This window comes from Lissotriton vulgaris, chromosome 2_1 (genome assembly GCF_964263255.1).
Source record: "Lissotriton vulgaris chromosome 2_1, aLisVul1.2, whole genome shotgun sequence".
In the NCBI taxonomy this organism is placed as follows: Eukaryota; Metazoa; Chordata; class Amphibia; order Caudata; family Salamandridae; genus Lissotriton; species Lissotriton vulgaris.
Window position 1 is genome coordinate 993605025 of NC_141687.1, and position 26819 is coordinate 993631843.

The window sequence follows — 26819 nt, forward strand, 5'->3', positions numbered from 1 at the left end:
ACCCATATGTTTAATTGACAATATCCAGAAATGTTTTAGTTCCCAGATACTCAATAGGTTATGGAATTGGATTGTGCAAGATGAAGCGCTATTCCATTTACAGGCTGGTTTCAGGCACAAAATTAGCACAACATACCAAATCATACACTTTTTACCCATCAAGTGGAGAAATGTAGATCTGGAAAATGGGAGGTTATCCGTGGCCTTCGTGAATCTTTGATCTTTGTTTCAAGGCTGAACTACGGGAAACCCTGCATAGGATAGGGATCCCAAAAGATCTGTTGACCCTAAACCAGGCTCTACACAAAGACAATTTTGCCATGGTCAGGAGGGGACCTGCAGGATAACTGATAGATAAAATACCAATTCTGAGAGGTGTACGCCAAGCGTGCGTACTGGCCCCCACGCTCTTCCTTTTATACATCAATGAGTGCTCACCATACATTTTTAACTGTGAGATTGATTCCCTTAAGATCAAAGATACAAAGACACAATGTTTATTATTTGCTGACAACACCCTATTATTGTCTAAAAGACCCCAAGACATATCCAATTTTCCTTGCTTGAGAGGTTTTCCCAATACTGTAATGACTACAAGTTAGAAATCGCTATAACAAAACCAAGTATATGGTGATCGGAAATTGCAAGGGCAAATAAAAAGATCTATATCAATAGATGGGGAAGCCTTTGAGAGGAACTCTTAAGTTTGATTATCTGGGTGTTCGTTTTGAAGACTCACATAGGTGGCCAACTCAGTTGAGGAAGACCACCTTGTACCTAAACTAGTCTGCAGGTTCTATCATAAGGTTTGCGAACAGCGCTCCTTCTTTTCCCATTTCTCCTTCTTTGGAAATCTGTAAAAGCCAAGCCTGTGTGGCAGCCCTTTATGGAGCAGACATCTGGGGCCACTGTAACTTGGAGATGCTGGATATTGCATAGAACAGTTTCTTCAATTTGCTGCAAAAAATTCCCACGATCACCCCCACACTCCCCATTCGTATGGATCTAAATCTGAGGCGCATTTCTGATATTGCAGCACTGAGACCGATTCAGTACTATAGCCCTATAGGGAATGACAGCAAGGCTTATTAGAGGGTTTGGGTGCCAGTAGTATCTTTGGGTGTGCTAACAAACAGACATGGTTGCACAAGCTTGGACTAGGGGGTTGTTGGTCAAGCCCCCAAGTTTACAATGCAACGCCATTGATAAGTTCAAAGTGGCCTGTTGGAACTATGTGCTGGGAGAAAATGTGTCCAAGACTGTTTTGGGTAGCCTGACTGATGCTTTTCTTTCATTTAAATGAGTTTTCAAGTTTGACATCTATTTAGATATGGTTACGAGGCATGAGCGGGAAATCCGTTACGCCCGCGGATTTTGCGGATTTTTGGGAAATCCGCAATCCGCGAATTTTGCGGATTTCCCGCAAAATCTGCAAAAAACGGGTTCAAAAGTTGAACCCCCACTCATGTAACTATTTTACAATGGCGCCAGCAAGCTGCCAGTGCCGTTGTAAAATAGTTACAAAGTTAGCTTGCACAGGAACCACTAGATAAAACGAAGCAGGTGCTGCTTTATTTTATCTAAGTGCTTCCTGTGCAAGCTAACTTTGTAACTATTTTACAACGGCGCTGGCAGCTTGCTGGCACCATTGTAAAATAGTTACACCATACATGCCACATTTCAGAAGCACCTTTTCCTCCCAAGCTGTTATTTACAGAGGTTTATATTTTTAGGGAAAATGTTGCATTGTTTTGTGAACCCCGAATGCCATTATAGCTTCCTCAGTGTCCTCGAGGTACAACAGTTGTACACCAAGTGTAGAAAGAAATGCCAAAGTTCATACAAAGACAATCAAGATATTACATACACACAGCCGGCATGTCTGTTAAGTAGGCTGGGCACATTGTGTTCGCACGGGTTTCTGCAAGTTCGCGAGGGTTTTGTACAATTTCACAATTTGCGAAATTGTACAAAACCCTCGCGAACTTGCAGAAACCCGTACGAACACAAAAAAAAATCCGCAAAATCCGCGAGAATTCGCGGATTTTGCGGATTTTCCGAATCCGCAAATTCGCAAATCCGCAAATTTGCGGATTGCCAATCCGCAAAATCCGCCCATGCCTAATGGTTACCAAACCTTCACACATTTACATATCTAGATCAGCAGTGCATACAAGTGGCACTGCTGCAGAAGGGCACCATTCAGAGAAAATAGTGGCTGCGAGGTGGGCTGGGGTGAAGATAGCCTCGTCCTACTCTTCGTATTCTTGTGGAGTAATGATCCTCAACAAAAAGAACTGACCTTTCCAACTCACTCACTCTGAGACAGATGAACAGGGTAGGTATAACACTGCACACGACAAAATGTGTGGTACGCTGATTACTATTGTTAATGTAGATGGACCTAATAGGGATAACTGTGAGTTTTTTGTGTCAATATGGTCTAAGTTACATGCTTTGCCACCCTCTACAAGCATCTGGAGAGGGGATTTCAACCGCTGGTCTCTCAAGAGGATCTTTCATCCATGACGGGGGACAATTAAGCGAGCAGCTGAGACATTGTGAGAGGGGATGAGGGAGCCTTATTGATATTTGGAGGCTGCGAACTCCTGTAAGCAGAGAGGGCACATAACACTCCAATGTTTACAATTACTTGTCGCGTCTGGACAATTGGTTAGTCACATAAGAAGTAAATGCATAGAGCCAGTCGGACAATAGCCAGTTAGGGTTGGATGCACGTATGCCACTTGTCCACGCTAGCGATCAAGCAGTCCCTTCTATGGATTATGTACCCCCCAGTGGACAAGTGGCCATACGGGAGGGCTCTGTACAGGAAGGCAGCCCCACAGAACCTCTCTCTTTTAAACCTTACCCATGTAATAATCAAACTCCGATTTGTAGGCCTGTAGTTGGGTACCCTTGGAGAGGAGTTTCATGTACTAGTAATGAAGCGTGTGTGCTCCTTGGTGCCCCTAAGATTGCTCCATGTGTGAGCGCCAAGGAGGATAACCTGATCATAACCCGTGCACCTCAGTTGGAGCAGGTTGTCTATGGTCCTACCGAGTTTACTGGCCTTACCCTCATTTCCTGGAATATTGCCGGAATGGCAGGGAAACTGGACACCCCCTTCTGGCATAAGTTTATAGGGGAAGGATTTGATATAATCCTTCTTCAAGAAACTTGTGCCAAGAGCAAATAAATATAGAAGGTTATTCATCTCACTGTCTCAACGCCACCAAATCCAGTTCAGGCAGGGCCAAGGGGGGCCTTTTGTTACTTCTGTCCAATAAGTTGTGTAACTGTAAAGTTAGAAGTAGCTCGACTGTGGGCACCCAGAGCCAGGTAGTGAGGGTTGAATGTAGTAAGGGAAACGATTTGGTCCTTGTTAATTTTTATAACATCTTTGATGCCTCCAGAGGGAATATTTTATTTCCTCTGGAAAAGGAAATTGTAAGGGTTCTTGGCATCACAAATAGAAGGGCAGACGTTCTATGGGCAGGGGACTTTAATCTGCAGCCATGTCATCTATCAAAAGGGAACCCCTGTGGCTTTGGAACAGATACGGTTAACCATAGGGGGGGTGCGGGTGAGTACGAGGATTCCCTTCATTTCCCACATTGCCATTATGGTTCAATGTTAAACAAACTGTTAATTAAACTAGACCTACACCTGTTAAGTTGTAACAAAAATAGATTGAATGCCATCTGCCCTACCTTCACAGGGAGGGACGCTGGGACATTTATAGACCATATCCTGTTCTCCAGTACAGGAGACTTTTTAAACCTATGTATCAGAGAGGAAAGTCTAAGCAATCACAACAGCATCTGCGTTACCCTTCCGGGACGAGGTGCAAAACTAGCGACTGGAGAAATCTGTTCTACCAATTTAGTCCTGATCAGACCAAATGGTCTGAGGATTAAATGGTCTGTAACCAGCTCCACGGCTAAACAGAGGGAGGTCATAATTAGTTGTAAAATTGAACTCAGCTATTGTTTAAAAAATGTCATTAACCCTGATATCCTGTTGTCACAATTTATCAAGATTAACACCATCATTGAAGGTATTTTTACCAAGAAATCCCCATCTAACAGAGTTATAAAGCGGGGATGGTTTGATAAATCCTGTATAGCAGCCCTACGGGAACTGAAGAAAGCTTTAAGTATCAAACCCCGAGACAGCAATGGAATAAAACAATTAAGGGTTAACTATAAAATGGCGATTTCCAACAGGAAAAAGGTTTTACAAAGTGAAGCGTGGGATAAGCTAAAGGAAGCAGCCGAGACCAAAAACAGTAAACTTTATTGGGAAACAATTAACAGCTCTTTTCTAAACAGTGATGGTATCCCGTAAATAACTTCCTACGTTGCATGTAATGACTGGATTATCCATTTTACTAATATTTTTAACCCAGAAGGGATACCCCTAACTGTATCAGCTACCGAGGCCTCCTCCTGGATACCTCTACCTCTGGGAGTAACCTTGGAGGAGGGTCTTGAAGGGCTCTCCAATAGTAAGGGGGGGAAGGCCCCGGGCCCCGACGGGGTACCCATTGATTTACTAAAAGCAGAACCAAACTTGTGGGCTCCTATTTTGGTGAGGACTTTTAACTGTGCAGCCGAAGGTAACATTCCTCCCGCCTGGGGGCAATCAGTTATTATTCCCCTATTCAAAAAAGGCAGCAAATCTGAGGCTTCCAATTATCGTCCGATCTCTTTGTTGGATGCCTCAGTAAAGGTCATGAGCAGAATTTTGCTCAAAAGACTTGAAACCTGGGCTACAGACATGAATATTTTAATAAAAGTGCAATATGGCTTCAGGAAAGGTATGGGCACTTTGGAGCAATGTGTAAATCTGGACCTCAATATTAATAAATACACAGTAGCCAAAAAGGGCAATCTTTTTTTATGTTTTGCTGACCTGAGCAGCGCGTTTGATTGAGTTGATCACGCTATTCTTTGGCAGGTTTTGCTAGAGTCAGGGGCACCGAAGGAAATTGTTCACTTTTTGGCCAGGCTCTACGAGAAACTATCCTGTAAGGTCCGTTATGGCACCCTAGGCGAATGTACGCTGTTTCTTAAAGTTTCACGGGGTATTCGCCAGGGATGCGTACTGGCCCCTCTTTTGTTTTCCCTTTTTATTAACTATATTGATCGCATCTTGGTCGATACCCCAGCAGATGCTCCCCTGATTGGAGGCAAACCTGTCCCAATCCTACTATATGCGGACGATGCTGTTCTTTTCTCCCGCACTCAGATTGGGTTACAGCGACTTATTGATAGATTCATGCTGTTTATCCAAAACAGGAGGCTCTGTGTGAACAAATCCAAGACTTATGTAATGTCGTGCGGGCAGTCTGCAAACAAACTGAAGCACAGCTTTTTCTTGGATAGCGACAAGATGACACGCGTTAAATCATTTTGTTATTTGGGAATTACCTACACCAACGATGGGTCATGGACATCTGAGTTCGACAACATCAGGTTGAAAATGATGCGGACTACCAGTAGTATAGTCTGATTTGCATCTAAGCTCGGATCGAGAAGTATCATAGATATGATTAATATATACAACATACGCTGTGTTTCTTCTGCATTGTACGGGGCGGGTGTGTGGGGTCATATTGAAGGCCCTTCGCTCCAAAAAGATGAAAACAAGTTTTTAAAGAGACTGTTATGTGTCCCTCCTTCTGCTTCTGTCCAACTAATTCATGATGAGGTAGGGATCGAGTTTATTTCTGACTTAGCAGCCGTTCGGCCACTCTTATTGTGCGTTCTATTTGGGTTAAGCCAGAGACTCGATTCACTCAAGAGATTATTCTTGATTGTATAGGTTTGGATTACTCATCACGCATCCAGTGGTTGAAATACATTCATTCCTGGTACAAAACTTTATTTGAAATTGATGTTTTCCTTGACCCCGAACTGGCGGTTGCAATCCCCAAAAAAGAAATTAAACAAACATTTTTAAATTTTAAAAAGAAAGGGCGAGATAAGGTGTATGGCAAGCTAGCCACCGTGAAGTTCTATAAGGAACTAAACTTAACCCCGGGGTTTCAAGCCTACCTTTTGAATGTTTCTCGTCCCTCCCATCAATTTGTACTAACCCGAGTCAGGCTGGGTATCGTACACCATCTTGTCGCATTCCCAAATCAGAAAATAAGATCTGAGACTCCCTGCCCGTGTGATAACACCTCACGCCAGAGCTGCTGTCATTTTCTACTTTTCTGTAAATTTTATCACTTTTTAAGGGTAAGGTATCTAAAACCCATCTTTTTAAAATACAATATTCGATCGTCAAAGAGCGCTCTAGAGTTACTATCTTCCCTAGAGAACGTGGATATCTGTTTCTTTGTTGCCACTTTTATATTGAAATGTACAGCTGCCAGGAAGAGCATAGTGCTGCTATAACTTTATATATTCCTGTCTGTATATAAATGCTTTTTTTAACTGTTTTTTGTATTTTAATCTTGTATTATGCCCATTACATGTAAATGCATGGTCTTGTTTACACATGAAATCAACCTCCCCGTGTTTTCCTGAATCATATTGAAACATTGCTTTAAAATGTACAGCTGCCAGGAAAATCACCATGTGTGATAATTATATTTATTCCTGTCTGTACATGAATGATCTCCTTTTTTAGCTTTCTAGCTCTATTTTATACTCTTAACTATGCATTGTTGTCCAGTGTATGCCAGAGTATGTTCTCTTCTTCTTTAATGAATTATTCCCGAGTTCATTTGAGTCACTTTGTTTAGAATAATTGTATGTGCAATGAATTGTTTTTAGATGTTTTATGCTTGTATGATTTGTATTTCTCAAATCGAATAAAAGCTTATGACTTGACTTGACTTGCATAGAGACAGTTAAACATTTGCCCAAGACACTGTCGGACCATACCCCGGTTTTATTGACAATGATGGTCCCTCACACATCTCACCACAATTTCAGTGGAGACAACAATCAACCTCATTGTTAGATCAGGTCTTCAGCAAAGGAGTAAGATCAGAAATTGTAGAATATTTTTATAAGAATGTAGGGTTTGTGCAGAATATAGCAACAGTATGGGAGGCATTCAAGGTCACAATTTGCAGGACCTGTATTGGTCTCAAAGCAGGGATACTTACATTCTTAAATCCATACGTGTGTGCCTCCACCAGCTTGAATCGGCCATATGGGAACTGGAAAGGGCATACAAGACTACCCATAGTGAGGACACACATATCGCGAAGATAGCGGGCCCGGGTCTTTTCTGAGAGGGGATAGGCCGGGCCGTGCGTTGCCCAACAGAATAGCAGAGCCATGGGTAAGATCACGTATAGTGGAGATGACCTCCAAAGAAGGCATCTTGAGACATTATGAATGCCTTTGTAGAATATTATATATGTACATATGTATGCTGATCCTAAATCTGCAGGGGAGCCAAAAATAGCATCTTATTTTGAGGACATCGCCATGGTCTGCTTTTCTCAGGGCCATTGTGAGTTCTTAGTGCAGCCACTCATAATAGAGGAAGTAAAGGAGGCCATTGCCACTCTACCTGATGGAAAGGCCACCGGGAGTGATGGGCTATATGAAGAATTTTACAAAGAATATATTGCTTTGCTAGCCCAACATCTACATTCCATGTACTTGGAAGTTTTTCAGAAGCACTACCAGCCTGACACCCTCCGAGAGGCTCTTATTATCAGGCTATTGAAGCCTGACAAACCCTCTCATAGGTGTGACACATATCGCCTGTTGTCCCTTTTAAACACAGTCGCTAAGATTCTGGCTAAGGTCCTGGCCCCTCATCTTTGTCTATTAGTGTCTATCATGGTTCTTACAGATCCAATCTGGCTTTATGCTAGTGCGGTCCACCTCACACAACTTGCAAACTTTGTTCGCAATATGCACCGATTGGAACCCACCCTTCCTGCCGCAGCTGTGCTACTCAATGCCGCTAAGGTTTTTGATTCAATTCAATGGTGATATATGTTTGTGGTAATGCATCATATGGGGATTTCACAGGCATTTATACACTGGATTAAACTATTGTACACTAAATGGTACAGTAAATGGGCACACATCAAGGACCCTCCAGATCCAATGAGGCACACGACAGGGGTGTCTGCTGTGGCCGCTGTTGTTTGTGGTGGCGCTGGAGCCTCTGGCATGTATATTACTGCAGAGGCATGCAGATACTGTGTTGCACTTCTATTAGCGAACACTAGCTATACCATAATATGCTGATGATATGGTGCATTATGTCAGGGACCCCAAGGAACCCTGGGAACATATTAAACAAGAATGTCTGCATTTTGAATAGCACTCAGAGCAGGGTATCAATTGGTCCAAGTCGGAAATACTTCCTCTAACTAGAGTCACAGTACCTCACAAGCTAGAATAACGCCTGGAATGGTGCGAAGATCCTGTAAAGTATCTGGGGATATGGATACTCAGGGATCCCCTGCTGGTAATAAAATATAATTCTGGCAGAGCAATCTCACAACTTGAAGAGCAGGTATTGGGATGAATAAGACTACAGCCGTCTTTCGGTAAGAGAATAGAATTGATAAAAATGATATTTCTGCCTACATTTCTATAGTTATTCACAAATATCCCTATACGCTTAACAAAAACCTTCTTTCGCACATCGTGCTCATGATCAATTATGCTGGCCTGAGCGGGTAAACAGCTGAGACGCAAATGGGATATTTTAACGCTCCCATTTGACTAGACAGGATTTGCAGCTTCAAATCTACAGTTATATTACTTATGTGCGCAGGCACACTTTGCCCACTACTGGCAAAATGCTCTAAATTATATCCCATACATAGTAATGGAAAGTGATGTGGTATACCCTATCCCTTTCAAGGCGATGATCTCCAATAACAGCACACATTTTGCACATGGAGAAATTGGCACAGTACAATGCACATTACACATGTGGAAGAAATTCGGATTCAGAGCACAGAGGGATCACATGTATGCCCCTGCCTTGCCACTCAAGCATCACTCAGAAATTTCTGTTTCAAGGGAACAGGGCTCTTTAGCTACCTTGAGCGCAGCAGGACTACACTCAATGCGGGATATCTATTGAGATGGTAAATTGATAGCCTCCTCCCATTTCCGTAAAGACAATACTATATCCCCCATGCTTCTCTTCAGATACAGTAGACTCCGCGCGGCACTTCGTGCATTTTACCCGCAGTTCCCAACTGAACTGAGGGCTCTGGAGGCACTCCAATTACTACTCACAACAGATACACAGAACCATTTAATCACATTCCTGTATAAAGCTTTATAGTTAGATAAACAAACAATGCTGGAGGGGCCCCTAACTAAATGGAATAATACCATTCTTAAACAAATTATCATAGAGGACTGGAGACTGTGCGGTAACGGGACAACTGAAAGCGAACTGCAACCTTAGAATTATATATTTTAAATACCTACATCAATTGCATTTCAACCTAACACAATTGTATAGATTTAGGTTGCGAGATAAAGCAGAATGTACTCGGTGTGGGGCACCAGAAGCAGATTTTTTTACATTTGGCAAGGTATGCACACAGGAGCAGGCTTATTGGGAACAAACTACAAAAACGTTCACTGAAATAGTAATGGAAAAGGTAGAATGCACTACACAGGTGTGTCTGCTAGGCTTCATCAAAAACATACAACCACCAAACCGTACACTAGTAGCTATTGACTTATTATTGGCAAAAAGGAGGGTCTCAATCCATGGGGGGAGTGACCCCAAAGCACGAGCACTGGTTATGAGACATACAAAGGATTTTATTTGTATACTGATTAAGTTTATTTAATAGCGTGAGTCTTAGAGTTTGTTGTCAACAATCTAACTCAAATGTATCCATAGGATAACAGTCAAATATATTGATATTAATCACAAAGAACAGGAGGAGATCCTATTTATATGAAATTATATATATCAGAAATTAATTAAAGGGGATACATCAAATAATGAATTGTAAATAAAAAGTCATGAACAGATGTATAAACAAATCAGCAAATAGTTCATAACAAGACATCAGCTCCTGTAAATGAAAACGAGTGACTAAAAGTCACTCTTAAGAACATAAATTGCTTGGGAGATGATGACGAGGTTGACGTTTTGGTCTTTATTGCTGTTGTCTATGAGACCATCATCAGGACAAATTTTGTATTGCAGAGGAAGCCCCCTATGTAAATACAATATGGTAGTATTAACGATGTATTTCTTGTATCAACTGAACATGATTACATTTGTGTTAGATTGTTGACAACAAACTCTAAGACTCATGCCAGCAAATAAACTTAATCAGTATACAAATAAAATCCCTTGTAGTCAACCTTTACACTGTACTGTTTACTGCCCAAGCCTACAAGGGTTTATTGGGTTACCCATTTTCTTTTAGGTTATGAGACATGGCATATTATCAAGACAAACGTAATTGCTATGCTGAAGAGCTTTCCGAAGCCTCATGTCCACAGGATATATGGAGCCCCTTCACTATGTATCTCTTGGCCAGGAGTGACGAGTAATGAGAATAAGTGATGGTAATGAAACAATGTATGCATGATACTGCTGTGGGTCCCATTTTGCGGGGAAAATGGGGCTATGGTTTTTTGTATTGACAGATTTGATATAAATTAATGCTGTGCAGAAACAGATGGCTATGTTGTTCAAATGTTTGTATCCATAAAACATTAATTGAAAAAACTGACACCTAATATATAATATACAATTTACATATTTTATATAATTATTTATACTTTCTATAGTTTTTATTGATTAACATTATTACATTTTTTGTTTAACTTTCTACATATCGTTTACACATACAAAAATAACACATACCCCATTTTTCAAATATATTACACAATGTACATAATTATTTTCATTTAAAAATGTTAATATTATTTACAAAAAGTATTAACAAAAAATCTATTATTTTGATAATTCTAATTTAGCCTATACCCCAACAAAACCCACAACAGTTAATGTAAACTAATTGATTTAAACAATTACCATAATTGATTGTTAATTAAATAGTTAATCTCACTTAAAAATTAATTATTACTAAATTAAAATTAATTTACTTTCTGCCCTATACACCTAAAAAACCCACAACCTACACCTAAAACTTAACTTAAAAACAATTAATTGCACAATTAACATAATGACTTTCCACCCAGTACCCCTGTAAACTCACAACTTGCATACAAACTTTAACTTAGAACAAGTTAATTACACAATTAACATGATGGATTGGTTTCCATTCATCAACTCCCAGAATCTTGTAAAAACCCATTATTCCTGATCTGGGACATTACATCACTTTATAAGTCAGTTATTAAAAACTCATTAAATGTGATAGTGTGGTAATGGGCCCAAATTAAAATCGCTTGTCGGTGCTAAGGCCCCGTTCCCATGATAAAACTTTCTTCTTTTGCAATTGATCTTTAAATTGTGTTTCAGGAGTCAATGATGAGAGTTGTATTAAAATTCAATTTTCTCATCAGAAGATTAGAAAAGATCTTTGTTTATTGTTTTATTTTCATTCAGTTAGTCCATCAATCAATTAGGTTTACAGAATTCTCACCATGAACAAAATTGGTTAGAACAGGTCAATTATCAGTATCAATACATTTAAGCATGTTCTATAAAGTAATAAATTCCCCATTCTATAGATCATAGTTTTCGTTTATTCAGAACCCTTAGAGAGTTTGAAATCCAATGGAAAAGAGTGAAATCAAGGAGCATGTATCTTTTTCCATAAAGAGCATTTCATAAGACTCAGCTGAGTCACAGATCAACATGCAGTTGAAGTATCAAACTGTTGAATCCAAGTAGGGTCAGGTAAAGGAAGGAAACAATAGCAGCAGTAGCTACCACAGTCAATGGTCTTGGTCAATTTTTCAAGCAGCCAAGAGTAGAGAATGTACACCTCCACCATGGAATACAGACTGAAATAAAAGTCAAGCAAACATATCGAAAACATTGTTGCCATCTTTTTCCTGCACGAGCCAATAAGAAGACATAGATATTCGTTAAGCAAGTTCAGCTCCTCTGTTCCCATGGAAATACATGCGGATGAAACTTTATATCAAATAGTTAGCCACAGACAGTCTTGTGAGGTTAGATTCTGGAAACATCAGGCATAGTTTCCACAGGTTTCTCACATCCATTGACCTTCTATATCGCAACTTGTTTCACTGTGAGAACAATGAACTACAAACAAGAAAATGTAACAGTTATAATACATCTCTAAGCATCATTCAATTGTCAAGCTTCTAAATCATGTTCAGCACATTTTAACACTATCGATTTTCTTTTTTAGGTAGGAAAATTTGAGTGTCAAGGTGCTTCTGTGGCCTAAATGAAGAGCATTGATTGCCTACTGTGAATTAGCACATTTCATTTTTTTTGTTTTATTAGAGAAATGACATAATAACAGAATCAAGCATGAAGAGAAAATAACACCTTACATAGTATCTATGTCATTGCTCAAATTTACAATTTTCTACCAACCCCCACCCATTCCCTCCCCCCCCGAGGATCGCTACAGGAGTATCGTAGAGCATAGGAAAAGCAAAGAAAAAAAAAAGATAAAAGAAAAAGGACATCCATTTCAACAGTGGTTTCGTCAGGCTACCCACAGCCTTAATTTTCTAGGTTCAGCCAATTAGTTAAAGACTCCCAAATCAGTTCCCCCTCTCTCATAGCCCTCGGGCCTCTCCTCTTGAAAACCAGCAACTCCCATTTACAGATATTTATAAATTTACTGAACCATTCATGTACTTTCGGAGGGACGGGGTCTAACCAAAACAGTTGCTATACACAATCTCAATGTGGCCATAGCTACAAAAAAAAGCTTCAGCTCTGATTCAGTCATATTCAAATCCGCTACCCCCAACATTATAGCCTGTAGTGATAATAGTATCAAATATCCAAACACTTTTTCTAACCGTTGTTCAATTTTATTAATCAATGGAGTCAGACAGGGGCAGGATGAAAACATATAAATGCTATCTGCTGCCAGCTCCCCACATCTGGGGCACTTAACTCACACCACCCCACCCCATTGCTGTATACGATGTGGGGTTATATACAGATTAAGCCATGTCTTAAAACATTGAACCTGAAGATTTGTGGATATAGTAGCGGGTCGGCTAAAGCCTAGTGAAACTTCACATACATCCTGTCCGGCCTGTAATCCAGTCTGCCAGCGGCTACAGTGCTTAGGTAAATCATCGCTCCTTCTAACCAGTTTATATATCATAGAAATGGTCGATTGGCCCCCCTGAATTGCTTCAACTAGCGGGATACGGGTCCAGCAAACAGTTTTTCTGGAAAAAAAATCTCTAATATTTAAAGATTTTAAAAAATGCCGGTTACCAATACCAAATTTCTGTCTAATACATTCAAATGTCAACACCCCTGTTTCAGAAACGATATCACCTATTACATTAACTCCTTGAACTGTCCATTCTCTAAAATAGCCATCCCCAAAAATTTCCGGTAGTGGGGTATTTCCTGTAACTGGGGTATATAAGTGTATTCTCCCAATATTGCATAATTTCCGAACAGAGGTCCAGACTTTGAAAGCCCCCAACAGCACCTTAAACCTCACCCGCTTGAAGTAAGCAAAATCAATATGTCTGGAAAAAAGCCTCCTAGCCTCTTCGCCATAAATTAAACGATAAATTGATATATCGGAGTCATCTAAATCCTCAGCATCTAAAAATTCGGCAATATGTCTCAACGTTATTGCCCAATAATAAGTCTGGAAGTTTGGTAAGGACCAGCCCCCCTCTCTCTGGGTAACGTCATATATTTCATAGATCGCCGAGGCCGTTTACCTGCCCAAAATAAATAAGAAATTATTCGTTCCAGTTTTTTAAACCAAATTTGTTCTAACAATAAGGGAATAGCTCTGAAAACATACAGAATCTTTGGTAGAAAAATCATTTTTACTACATTGCATCTGCCCATCAATGTTAACTGCAAATTATTAATCCGGCGAGCATTCATTGATTTCAATTTTATCGAGCAGAGGGTATAAATTGATCTCCACTATCTCCTCAGGTTTAGAGCATACCTCTATCCCTAGATATTTTGTCTTACCGATAACTCATAAATCCACCAGCGTAATTTTATCATTACATGTTATTTGGGTTTTGGCGTCATTTAGGTGGTATCCTGACATCCTACCAAACTGTGATGTCATAGTCTGGATTTCTGGCAATGCAGTCTGCAGAGAATCTGTGAAGATAGCAAGGTCATCCGCATAACCTAAAATTTTTGTATCTCCACTTTTGGCTCTAACCGGAAGAATCAAAACATTAGAAAGACATTTTTTAATTAAAGGATCAATATAAATTGCAAATAATAAAGGGGAGGAGGGACACCCCTGCCGTGTACCTCTTAAAATATTGATTACCCCTGTCTGAATTCTCATCACCGAAATTTGAGCCATAGGATGTTTATACATGCTCTGAATAGCGCAGATGAATTTATCCCCAAGACCATAATGCCTCAAGACAGCCCATAAAAAAGGCCAGGAGACCCTATCAAAAAGTTTCTCCGCATCCAGCAGAATTAAAGCCATGGGGTCTCCTGAACCCTTGATACAGTTAAATAGCGCGATTGTGCGGCGAATATGATTGATTGTTTTGCGGCCAGGCACAAAGCCATGCTGTTGAGAGGACATGAGTTTCTTAATCACCTCAGATAACCAATTTGCAAGAATCTCAGCATATATTTTTATATCGCTATTAATAAGCGTGATTGGTCGCTAAGACCCCATATCTAACGGGCTCCTGCCTTTCTTTAAAAAAGTAACAATTCTGGCTCTTCACCACGATTCAGGAGGCACATCCCCACTTTGTACCCTATGGAACATCTCCAACATAACTGGTGTAAGTTGGGATCGAAAAACGTTATAAAATTTGCCCGGGAGATAGTCTGGGCCAACAGCTTTACCGGCAGGAAGAGAGTCTATAGCTTGTCACAGCTCATCAATTCGAATTTCTGCATCTAGTATCACGAGTTCCTCAGGGGATAATGCATCCACCTTGATTTCCCCAAGATATTCCGGAATTTCGATCTTCAGTGCCTCGTTATCGCAAATATTCTCATTATATAGTTTTTGATAACATTTTTGAAAGGCTAATGCTATGGCACCCTCTTCGGTCACTAGCCCATCATCTAGGTCCAGAATGCTTTTAATACATGTGGCAGACTCTTTCTTTAATTCTTGCGGCTCACATATGTCTCATGCTTCAAATTTGCTTGCCGCTTTAGCTTGAGACAGTTCTGTTATAGCTGAAGTAGCTATAATTATCTGTGTTTGGGCTGCATAACTATCCCCGCCCCGCAATATGACCTGGGCCAGCTTCATCTCAGCCTCCTCTAGATCTTTATTCAATCTCTGTAGTTTTAGCTTTTCTTTTTTCTGGCAATCCCAACCATAACGAGTTGTTTCACCCCTTATCCGAGCTTTAAGTGTATCCCATACATTTTGGATACCAGTACTGTCAATATTTTTCTGTAGAAATCTTATTATCCATGGATTCATGGATTCGATATACCCACTATCCCTGAGCAAACCAAGATTAAACGTCCATACAACTAGGTCAGTACCACAAAATTGTATGTTAACCTCAAGCAGAAGAGGATTATGATCCGACATTACTCTTGGGAATCTGATAATACTAGGTCCTTGAGCAAGAACTGGTGAAATAAAAATATAATCAAGCCTAGAACAGATTTTGTGAGGTGCTGAAAAAAAAGTAAATCCCGGGTCATTTCGAATAAAAAAAGCCCAGGCGTCAATCAGACCATGAAGATCTATCATATGTTGTAGGGCCCTATAAACCTTTGGCTTTCTCCCTGCATATGCAGACCCAGCTTGATTAATAAATTCACAGCCCATATTTATATTAAAATCACCACAAATTATAGGCGGTGCCGGCCAGCCTACCAATTCCAAATTCAGCCACTTATATAATGCAGGATCATCAAGTACTGGGCCATATATGGAGCATAATGTATTACTTTGATTCTGAAATTTGCCTTGTACAATAATCCAGCGGCCGAAACTATCGGCAGAAGAGCAAATTATATTAACCTTCAAATGCATGTCAGTATAACATTAAGTTTTACTCTTTTTATGAAACATTCAGCATACTGTATTAATACATTTGTTGTACAATGTTCTAGACTCTATTATATGTGAGCAAGAATGTGTCAAAACACATTCATGCTCATTTGAATTTTTATTGTACTTTGTCACTGCTACTTTGCCCGCATTAATGGTTATGTCACCTTGACTTTCACGAAGACTCACTGCAGCCAATACTAATGATATATATATTGTCACTAGTTATTTCATGCTCACTGCTTCGATGTTTACTGTAGGTCATATTTTATATGCAATGCCATGCAGTTAATTTCTCAATACATTGATATAAACTGTTGATCATTTTGCCTTATTGTAGTGCTGCTGATTCCAAGCTCCATTTGCTGGTAGTGAATCATATCAGAAAATGTTACTGGAATAGTAGCTTTTCAATTTATTATTTTACTCATGCAGAAGATGTGTTTATGGGGTAATATTTGTGCCTGAGTAAACAGATTTGTACTGAAATGTCATAAATTGTCTACCTGATTTACTACGTTTCATATGTAAATCCAGCTGTTTACACATGTATGGCAGACTTATACATGTTAATTTTCTTCCTCCGTTTTTCCAAGGGTATACTGGCGATATCCAACTGGATGAATAACAACTGCCTCCAGTTGAACCCTGGTAAAACGGAAGTCATGTTCCTGGGAAATGCCTCGGCAGGTTGGTCTAATGAGTGGTGGCCTCCCCAGCTGGGTGTTGCCCCTGTCCCCAAGCAGAGTGTCAAAAACCTAGGCGTAAAGCTGGATCATTCACTGTCAATGCAGGACCATGTAGCAGCCACCACAAGCTCTTGCTATCATAGTCTCCGATTACTTCGCAAAATCCTCCCTTATATACCGACTGCCTATCGTAGAACGCTGGTCCAAGCGATTGTGATCAGCCATTTGGACTACGGAAATGCCTTATTGGCCGAGGTGGGTGTGACTTTACTAAATAAGTTACAGGTCATACAAAATACAGCTGCCAGAATGATCTTAAATATGCCTGCTGGATCCCCTTCTCTACCTCTGTTAAAAGACTTGCATTGGTTACCGGTAATTAAAAGACCCATTTTCAAAATTTGCTGTCTGTCATTTAACGCTTTAAATGGCCGAGGCCCACTTTATTTACAAAAGAAATTGAAAAAATACATTCCAGGCCGTCATCTGAGATAGGGCTCCCTGCAGTTGCTTCATATCCCTCGCATCCGTCTTAAACGTACAGGAGGCAAGGCATTTTCCTATCTGGCGCCCAAGTACTGGAACAGCCTGCCTAAGGCCCTGAGGGTATCCCGTCATATGGAACCTTCAGGAAACACCTAAAAGCTTTCCTGTATTAGATAATGATAGCTCAGCTGCCGCTACCGCTCAGCCCCCGCTACCAGTGATGTTTCTCTAGGCAGAGCCGAGATGCCCCAGGGTGATTCGAGTGCTATAAAAGAGTAAATAACATAACATAACATTAGGCCTATAGTTGTTAACTTGAACTATTTGAGTGAGGATTGTTATTGGAACCACCACGGGGGAGGAACATCACAAAGTGCTTAAAAGAATAAAATGGTCAACCAATCTCAGTCATAGCCTGCTAGATTATGTAGCTAGAAGGGAGGAAGAACCTAACCCAGTTCAAACTAAGAACATCATCTACCTCTGGGAAACTCTGACCTCCAACTTATTGGAATGTCTGGGCAATAACCACCATTCAAGAAGTCGCCAATTTCACTCTGAGCCTCGCCGTGCAAAATCTTGGGGCCTGACACAGAGTAAGCGTGCTCTAAATAAGGCCATCAGGGCACAAAAGAAAGGCACTCATTTGACAGGAAGATACTCCATTGCTGCTCTGCGAACTGACTATAAAAAGAAAGTCTGGGCCCACAAAAAACTGCAGACCGAACAGAATTGGACCGTGTTTTCCTTAATTAAAGGAAATTACAACAGTAAGCTTTGGCGTTTCATTAACTGTCTGACCCCCAGAGGAGCGCAAAAGTGTGGGAACAGTATGCCAAGGGGTTGTATACCTGCGAGTCAAATCACCCCACTGCAGGAAGCCTTGCGTGGTCCAAGGTGGCGGCGGAAATTATCGAACCCAAAAGCGCCACGTCAGAAGGCGTAAACTCAACCTGCACCGGATCGTTCACAGAGATGGAGGTCCTAAAGTGCATCAAGGCCATTAGGACTGATGGCGCTCCAGGCCCAAACTGGATTCCGGCCCAGGTTCTGAAAACTGCCCCAGCCTTTTTTGCATCTAGACTCACCCCTTTATATAACCATTCTTTTGCCACGGCAATTTTGCCATCCTCTTCGAAAGGTTCTATTCTATTCCCTATCCATAAAGAGGGGGACTACACGAACCCGGACAATTACAGGCTCATAGCCCTCCTCGACATAGAAGCAAAGTTATATGCCCGCCTTCTTCTCAGGGATTTTGAGCACTGGGTGGACAAGAACGACATTCTCCAGCCCACACAGACCGGCTTTAGGGCTCATAGCTCCACTCTCGACAACATCTTAGCCCTTTCCTACCTTGCGAAGAAGGCCAATGCGAGGAACAAGCCGCCCCTGTTCTGAAGTTTCATAGACTACTCCACAGCTTTTGACCGAGTGAACAGGGGCCAGCTCTGGGCAAAACCTGATTCATGGGGGCTACCACAGGCTCTGCTAAAAGCTATAAAAGCACTTTATGAGGGTACCTAGGTCAAGGTGAAGCTAAGCCCTACAATAACAACTGCAAGAATTGACAACAACTCGGGCCTCAAGCAGGGGGGCGAGAAAGAAAATTTTGTACTTTCGCCTTTTGGCACTCAGGATCATGGACTTCAACCCCAAATGGGCCCATACGGATGGCACCTTAGCCTGTCGTCTATGCAACTACCGTAGAGAATCCTGGCTACACTTGTTGTGCTGCTGCACAAAGCTGGCCAATGACCGCCATCGCCTGCTGCTTCCGATTTTACGGAACACGGACTATAGAACTTGCAGAGGCTTCGGACTGGTGCCTCTCAGTCTCCACAACCTGTTTGATAGCCAGAGTTGGGAAATGTATACACCAGGTAAAAATGGCACTCGACTCCCACTTAACGGCATTGTCTGCAAAGTAACTGGAAGCCTTCGGCCTCAGTTATCCAACCTGGGCTGGTTTAAAGATCCATGAGGAATCCATCTATCGCCAACAGCCCTTGGTGCATGAATTGACAGTCCCGAACTTTCATGTGCCTCCCCTTTTCAGTTGGGAAACACTGGTGCAACCTATACATCACTCCTTTAAAAGAACTCTGTTTTGGTCAGCTAAATAGGACTAACATGTTAGTATTTTAACTTAAAGTGATATTCACTTTCATGAGTGGATGAGACAAGTGAGAGAGGGAGACGGGACGTTCATCAAGTTTCTTTTTTTCTTTTTTTATCTTATACTGTAAAGATTTTAAGTAATCATGCAGTTTATTAATAAAATTGTCAAAAATTGGAGTGAGGATTCCAAGGGGTGTGCAAGAAAACTTGTAAAGGTAGCTGTAAAAAATGCCTCTCTTTGTATGTTTACTCCCATGTTTTGGACTGATGCTGCTGGTTTTTCGTCTCTAAAGGTGCACTTAGTCTTGCCAAACAGGCCTTAGTGCCAGAGCTCAGACCCTTAAAACATTTATGTCTAGCTGGCTCTCTCACAATTGTCATAAGTTAACCTACTTATAAGTCCCTAGTATAAGGTACCAGGGGTACCTAGGGCCTTTAAGTTAAAGTATCTGTCGTGGAGTGCTTCACTTATTGTGCCTCTACGAGTGTGGAAAAGCAAAGCATGACTTCCACCCCGCCTTCTTTGGCTGGGATAGCATTTTTAAAACTGCTAACTCAACGTTGCTGAGCTTGTGTCAGCCTTCTGCCCTCCTGGGGGAGGTAGGAGCGACTCTCAGGAAGGAACATAAAGGGACTGCTGTTGGAAGAGATGCGAACTATTCCTGGCAGAATGGCAAAACAATTTGTGAACCCAAAAGGGGAGCTTTTAATGGGAAGCCACCTTTGAAGGGCAGATGGTACACACACATGATAGTGGCAGCTCTTTTGCAGATAGGCTGCCATCACAACAGAGAGGGGGAAGCCATGGACAAAATAGTTTTTCTATGGATTTGTAGCCACCAGATAGCCACAAACTCTGGGATGGTCTAGAGAACTCCACATGCCAATAGAAGGGTTCTGCCATTTTGGCAGTGGGCAGAATGGTGCATTCTGCTTGAGCTAAATGCTACACTTCAAAGGAAGTCATTACTAGGAGGTAGGAGACCTGATAGCCCATTGGCTATTTGTTGCCACATTCGCCATGCGCAAGAACCGGGCATAAAAGTGGGACTCCTAGCACCTAGACCCAAAGCATGTATGCACTGGAGAGAGGCGAGAAGAACGACTGCCCTGTTATTCCTTGGTCCCATTAAAGAGAGGCTGCACCAAAGACTGGACTGCATCTACTGCACCATGGGCTAGCAAAGAAAGAACTGTACCTGTGGGGTCCTGTTTGAAGTAAAGTCGTCCCAAAACCCCAGACAAAGAAGGTGACTCCAAGGGTCAGTTGGCTGGCTCCCTGTTACCGCCTCAGAGCTGTAAAAGTTTAAGAAGCCAGCCTTGGTGAGTTGGTAGCCAAGAATGGCTGGCCATCACTGACTGTTGAAGTACAGCCTGGGAGACCGAGTCCTGCCCCTCAAAAGTTACATGCTGGACCCGGGAGAGTTGTTGGAGTGCAGTCTGGTCACCTAGCAAGGAAGTTATCACCAGTTAAAGGGTTTCACTGTGACCTCAGACCACCCAGGCTTCGAGGGACAATAGCACCAGAGGCAAAAGTCTCCCCAACAAGTTTGTGGATCAAGGGGTGGTCCCAGGAAGACCCTCGTCACAGGCTCAGAATCCTTGAGCATCTTCTGCATCCTGTATACCTTATATCAGGGCCATCCATTGAAGTCCACGATGGGTCGGCCATAGAGCTTGGAACTGGACTGGAAACAGCTTTGATTGCCATGTAACTGCTTTACTCAACCTTATTGGTCCCAGTGATTGGCTCCCTGCTGGAGTTAGTCCCCATAAGAGTGCCTTATCCCATTTTCTAGTGACTTATTGTGGCTTACCCTAAACCACAAGTCACTGTAGATTACAATGATTTTTTTTGCTAAGTGAAAATCTGATATTTATTGTTTCTTTAAAAATTGATATGTCAGGAAACCTATGGTGGAATTTTGTTGTTGATGTGTCTATTCAAAGATAACAATACAATCTATTTTTTAAAGTGGTGCTGAATTTTAATTGTATTGAGTTTTCTTCTCGTTCATCTGTTTTACTACTTCCTAATGCTTTACACATGTTCCTTTGAAAATGCCTGACTGGTCAGAGCCACAGCTCCCCAGGATTTTGCTAAGTTTATCCAAATGAACATGACAGGACCTAATACGGGTTTATGAGTTTGTTACACAGTGAGATCACACAACCACACCATATGGTAAACCACTTTCCTCACAGTAGGCCTATGCAAATATGGTGAACATTTATTTAGTCTCAACTTGAAAGTGATTATCTCTTCATCTTCCCTCCTTTTCCCCTTACTTACTTTTCAACTTTAACACTTAGCCTTAACCTACCCACTCTTTCTCAAGCAGTCTTTCTTTGATTTCATATAATGGGAATCACCCCCGCCCCTGTGAAGGGAAAACAACTCATATGCTCTTCCTATTTTCTTTTGTGCCCTTCTATGCTTTATTAGTTTGAGCAGTTGCTTTGGCCCACTTACATATGGCCTTGAGTTCTGAACATGAAACCGTATGCAGATCACAGTGCCTAAGCCCGTTTGTTCGCTTAGTGAACAAGATCAGAGCAGAGTGCAGGCCCATGTTTGCAGAGAATCACTGACAGATTATCGATGACCAGAATATCGACAACAGAAATATCGGACCCGAAATATCGATGTCCAGAATATCGAAGTCTATCTACATAATGGTAAGCACAAAAATATGTGAAAAAAAAGGTTGTTAAAATTATTGTTGTTAAAAATATTGTTGTTTTAATGTTTAAAAAACAATGTAAAATACATTACATCATGCATTTATTTAAAATAAACATTTTTAGAATTATTAGAAAATGTTTAAAATTATAACTAATACATATAATGTAAAAATAAATTAAACATACATACATATATAATATTTATGTACTTAATCATATTAATAAATAGTGATTGTAATAAATTATACATTGTTACAAACATATTAAAATGTATAAAAAATATATATATTAAAATACATTTAACACTACGTTAACTTAAACAGTAGATAAAATGTTGGATAGCAGAGGGGATAAAATGACTATTCCTACTTCAGAGAGTGCACAGTAGGAAAAGTGTTGGATAGCGTAGGAATAAAAATTACTATTCCCACTCCAGGAAGTGCAACAGTAGAGAAAGTGTTGGATAGCCTAAGGGTAAAAAATACTATTCCCACTCCAGAGAGTGCAACAGTAGTGAAAGTGTTGGATAGCGGAGGGGTTAAAATTACTATTCCCACTCCAGTAAGTGCAACAGTAGGAAAAGTGTTGGATAGTATAGAGGTAAAAATTATTATTCCCACTCCAGAGAGTGCAACAGTAGGGAAAGTGATGGATATCGTAGGAATAAAAATTACTATTCCCACTCCAGAGAGTGCAACAGTAGGGGAAGTGTTGGATAGCGGAGGGATAAGCATTACTATTCCCACTCCAGTGAGTGCAACATTAGGGAAAGTGTGAGATAGCGGAGGGGTACAAATTACTATTCCCACTCCAGAGAGTGCAATAGTAAGAAAAGTGTTGGATAGCGGAGGGGTAAAAATTACTATTCCCACTCCAGTGAGTGCGACATTAGGGAAAGTGTTGGATAGTGGAGGGGTAAACATTACGATTCCCACTCCTGAGAGTACAACAGTAGGGATAGTGTTGGATAGCAGAGTTGTAAAAATTACTATTTCCTAAAAATGTAACTAAAATAAAAAAAGACAAAATAGAAACTACAATACAAAAATAGTTAATTACAAAAAACAAAACTATATACAAATATTACAAAATGCCAAAACATACAAAAATAATTAAATATTAGCAATTACAAAAATTTAATAACAAACATTAATTAATAAAGTTTAAAAACAACATTTTTCAAACAAATAACTATCTTTAAACTAAAATATCTGTAATAAAAAAATATTTATTAATACTTTTTAAAATAAATTACTTCAGACAGTATTCCCCTATAAATGCACAAACAACTCATAGAAATTTTACAGAATCAACATATTTACCAATTAAGGGGCATATTACGATGGGGGGTGTACTTTGTCTGCCCGCCACTGCAATAGAGCACGGGACCGACTGACGAAAATGCGGCGGTCCCGCCATGCAAATTAGGATACACCCGCCACACTGGCAGGTGCATCCTCGACATTAAAAGATTGCGGCAGGCGGTGCTGTAAGCAGCACCCACTGCAATGTTAATGCCCATGTTGTGCATTGCCATGCACAACATGACAGGCACCTCACGTTGCCTGCCACCTTGTGAATGGCAATGATGGGGGTACCATGGGTACCCCCCAGTGCAGCCACCCACACCCCCTACCCCCTGGGGGCCCGCAATGAGCCCCCACGGAGATTTCCTGCATGCCTTTCCATGGCGGAGTCTCCGCCATGGAAAGGCATACATCCTAATATGGATGGCGGTGCCTGCGCATACGCAAAAATTATTTCACATAAAATTAATTATTGCTAGAAATTTAACACATACATTAATAAAAATGAATATACTTATACAAAACAATTACATCACATAATTTCAACAAACATACTAAAATACAGAACACTAATGTAAATATCTATATTTTTACCAACAATATTTTTACTAACAATATTACTGTCTTCGATGTTTAAAAAAACGATAGTTCTTACCTTACTGTCGATATTCTGTACCACAATTTTCTTGATGCCAATATTCTTGTACCTCAATATTTCAAACTCTATATTATTGTACATCGAAAAAAAACCTCAATATTCTGTCTGATTACCGTTTGCAGAAGATCTCAGTATCAGGCTGGTTTTTGGCATAGGCAGAATAGTGTATACTGTATAGGGCCACATTATGAAGCAGACACGGAAGCAACGCATAATTTTTGGTGCATGGGTCCTCATAGCCACTCTGGTGCAGGGGCTGTGTATTTTTAGGAAGACAGCTCCAAAATTGATGGGTGGTGCGTAGGGCCACTTTTATCAATGAGACAACATATAACGTCATGGTGTTGAGGCAGACATGGAAACTCAAAACTTTAGCAATAGGAAGCAGTGGTGATTGCTCCTGTCGATAAATGTTATTATTATCATACTACATCAATGCATAATCTCTTGCATGTCATGTTTCATGCAAGGGGAAAGTCCCATTCATTCGGTTTAAAAATATTTTTCATTTTTTTAACCTTACAATACTATATTTATATTTTTTGTGTGGTGTGAGTGTACTGATGGATGAATACGACTAGAAAAAGTGTCAAAAGTGTCTGTAAGGACACACTTGGGGTCCTGATAACTGCTATATAAGCTGAGCAGGCTCTAACTGAGTTTCCTGTGTGAAGTAAAGATGTGAGGATGCATACACAAAAGCAATACCACCTTTCTCCCTCTCCACCTCACTAGGAGCTGCTTAGAGGTAAAAGGGGTAATGAAGTAGACACATCTAGTAATATAGCTGAGAAGATTGAAATGTTTGTGAGATCTATTTCAGATACTATTTATAAGCAGCAAGAAAATCTTTCAAAATCTGAATACTTTCCAGGACGACCTAAGTTTGTTCAGGCATCCTGTCTATCTCCATCATCAACCTCCTCATCATACTCTTCTCCTAATTATGATATTGGCAAGAATGGTAGATCTCCCGGAGAAAAAGGGATTCAAAAGGAGGAGCCCCAATGGCTAATTTCTTATTTAAATCGACCAGGATCAGCCATCTTCCAGTGGTTAGTGGTTTAGACAGTTCAAAAAACCCATTTTCTCACTTTCCAAATTTGGCAATCAATCCCCCAATTATAAATGTATTAATGAAAGAATAGAGAGATCTGGAGAAGATATGTGTACCAATATTTATGTGGAGGGCATAGCCCTTGGCAAAAGGGAAATTGGATTTGCCTCAAAAGCTAATTGTGGTGCTTTAACTGTCCATTTGTACAAGACAGACTTTTATTGTAACTGAGAACAATATGTTATGAGACATAGTTGAAAAAAGGTAGAAGCTTCTATTAGGGTTTAAACTTTGTAATGAGAGTGGGTATGCATGCTGTGTACACATCTCAGACTTTAGTAAAGGATTTTCAGTCATTGTTAGTAGCCATTCAAAATTGGGAAGGATGTTTCCCAGTTGCTGGCAGTCATGGAAGCACAAACTAAGGGATCTATTAGGATGGCAGGCGGAGTTTCATCCGCCCGCCACCTTAGCAGTGCTGGGACCGGCTGCCAGTGGTGAGGTGGTCCTGCACCGGCAATAAGGATGCCACCACCACGGTGGCAGTGGCATCCCTCATCCACAACATTGTGGTGGGTGGTGCTCACAGCCGGGGGCATGCAACGGGCCCCCACATACAGTAACCGCATGCCTGTCCATGGCGGCAACGCCGCCATGGAAAGGCACATCCCTGCCTGCATTATAATATGGATGGCGGTGTCTTGCAGACAGCGCCAATATATTAGGCCCCTTTTCGAGTCGACCGGGCGGAAAACATGCAGACGGTCTTTCCGTCCGCCGGGGACCCCCGCAATCGTAATATGGTGGGGGGAATTGTAGACTAACAGGTAGAAATAGGAGGCTGATCGCTACCACCATATGGACGGTGGAGATCCGCATGCTATTTTAATGGACCCCAAAGTAATCTAACAGGCTTTGTCTTTGATCATTTAAAACCTTCCTCCATGTTGGCGAGTTGATTAGTTGCAGCAAAGTGGCAGATGCTTTTGAGCAAATGGAAGCTAAATGCTTCTCAGAAAGCTTCACTGTTAAGGCTGTCCATTTTTGGTATAGACATTTTGGTAAAGTCCTGGAGTCAGTTTTGTACAATTCATTCAAGAACCAAAAACATATTCTGACTTGTAGGCATAGATCATGATATTTTGACAAATTCAGAAAATGATATAAAAGCTAAACAAAAGAAAATTGAACCATCCACTTATAGGTCAAAGTTTTAAGCTAAAGAGCAGCCCAATATCATTTTAAGGAATAGTCAGGACTCCAAAAAGAATCAGAAACAAATGTCCTGACTATATCTGGATGCGGGCCTCAGTATCTCAAGGAGCTGGATGTCTGGTACTTTATCGGGATGTTTAGAGAGACACTGTAAAATGCAGCTGGGTGTTGAAGATTATGGGCCCTATTATGAGTTTGGCTGTGCGGGAGAGGGGCCGCCCTGCTCTCGTACCACCAAACCCTTGCCTAAACCGCCCACCAGATTAGGAGTTTTCTCCTGTCTGGCAGGCTGTTTTTTGGCATTGTGAAGTTTCGCAGCAACAGCACACCTCTTTGGGCTTTACAGCACATTAACTGCAATTGGTATTTTTGTGTTTGTGACTGTCCTTTTTCTTCTACAGGTAATTCCTCTTAAAAACAGCAGCAAGTATCAGACGTGTTCCAAAGTTTTACA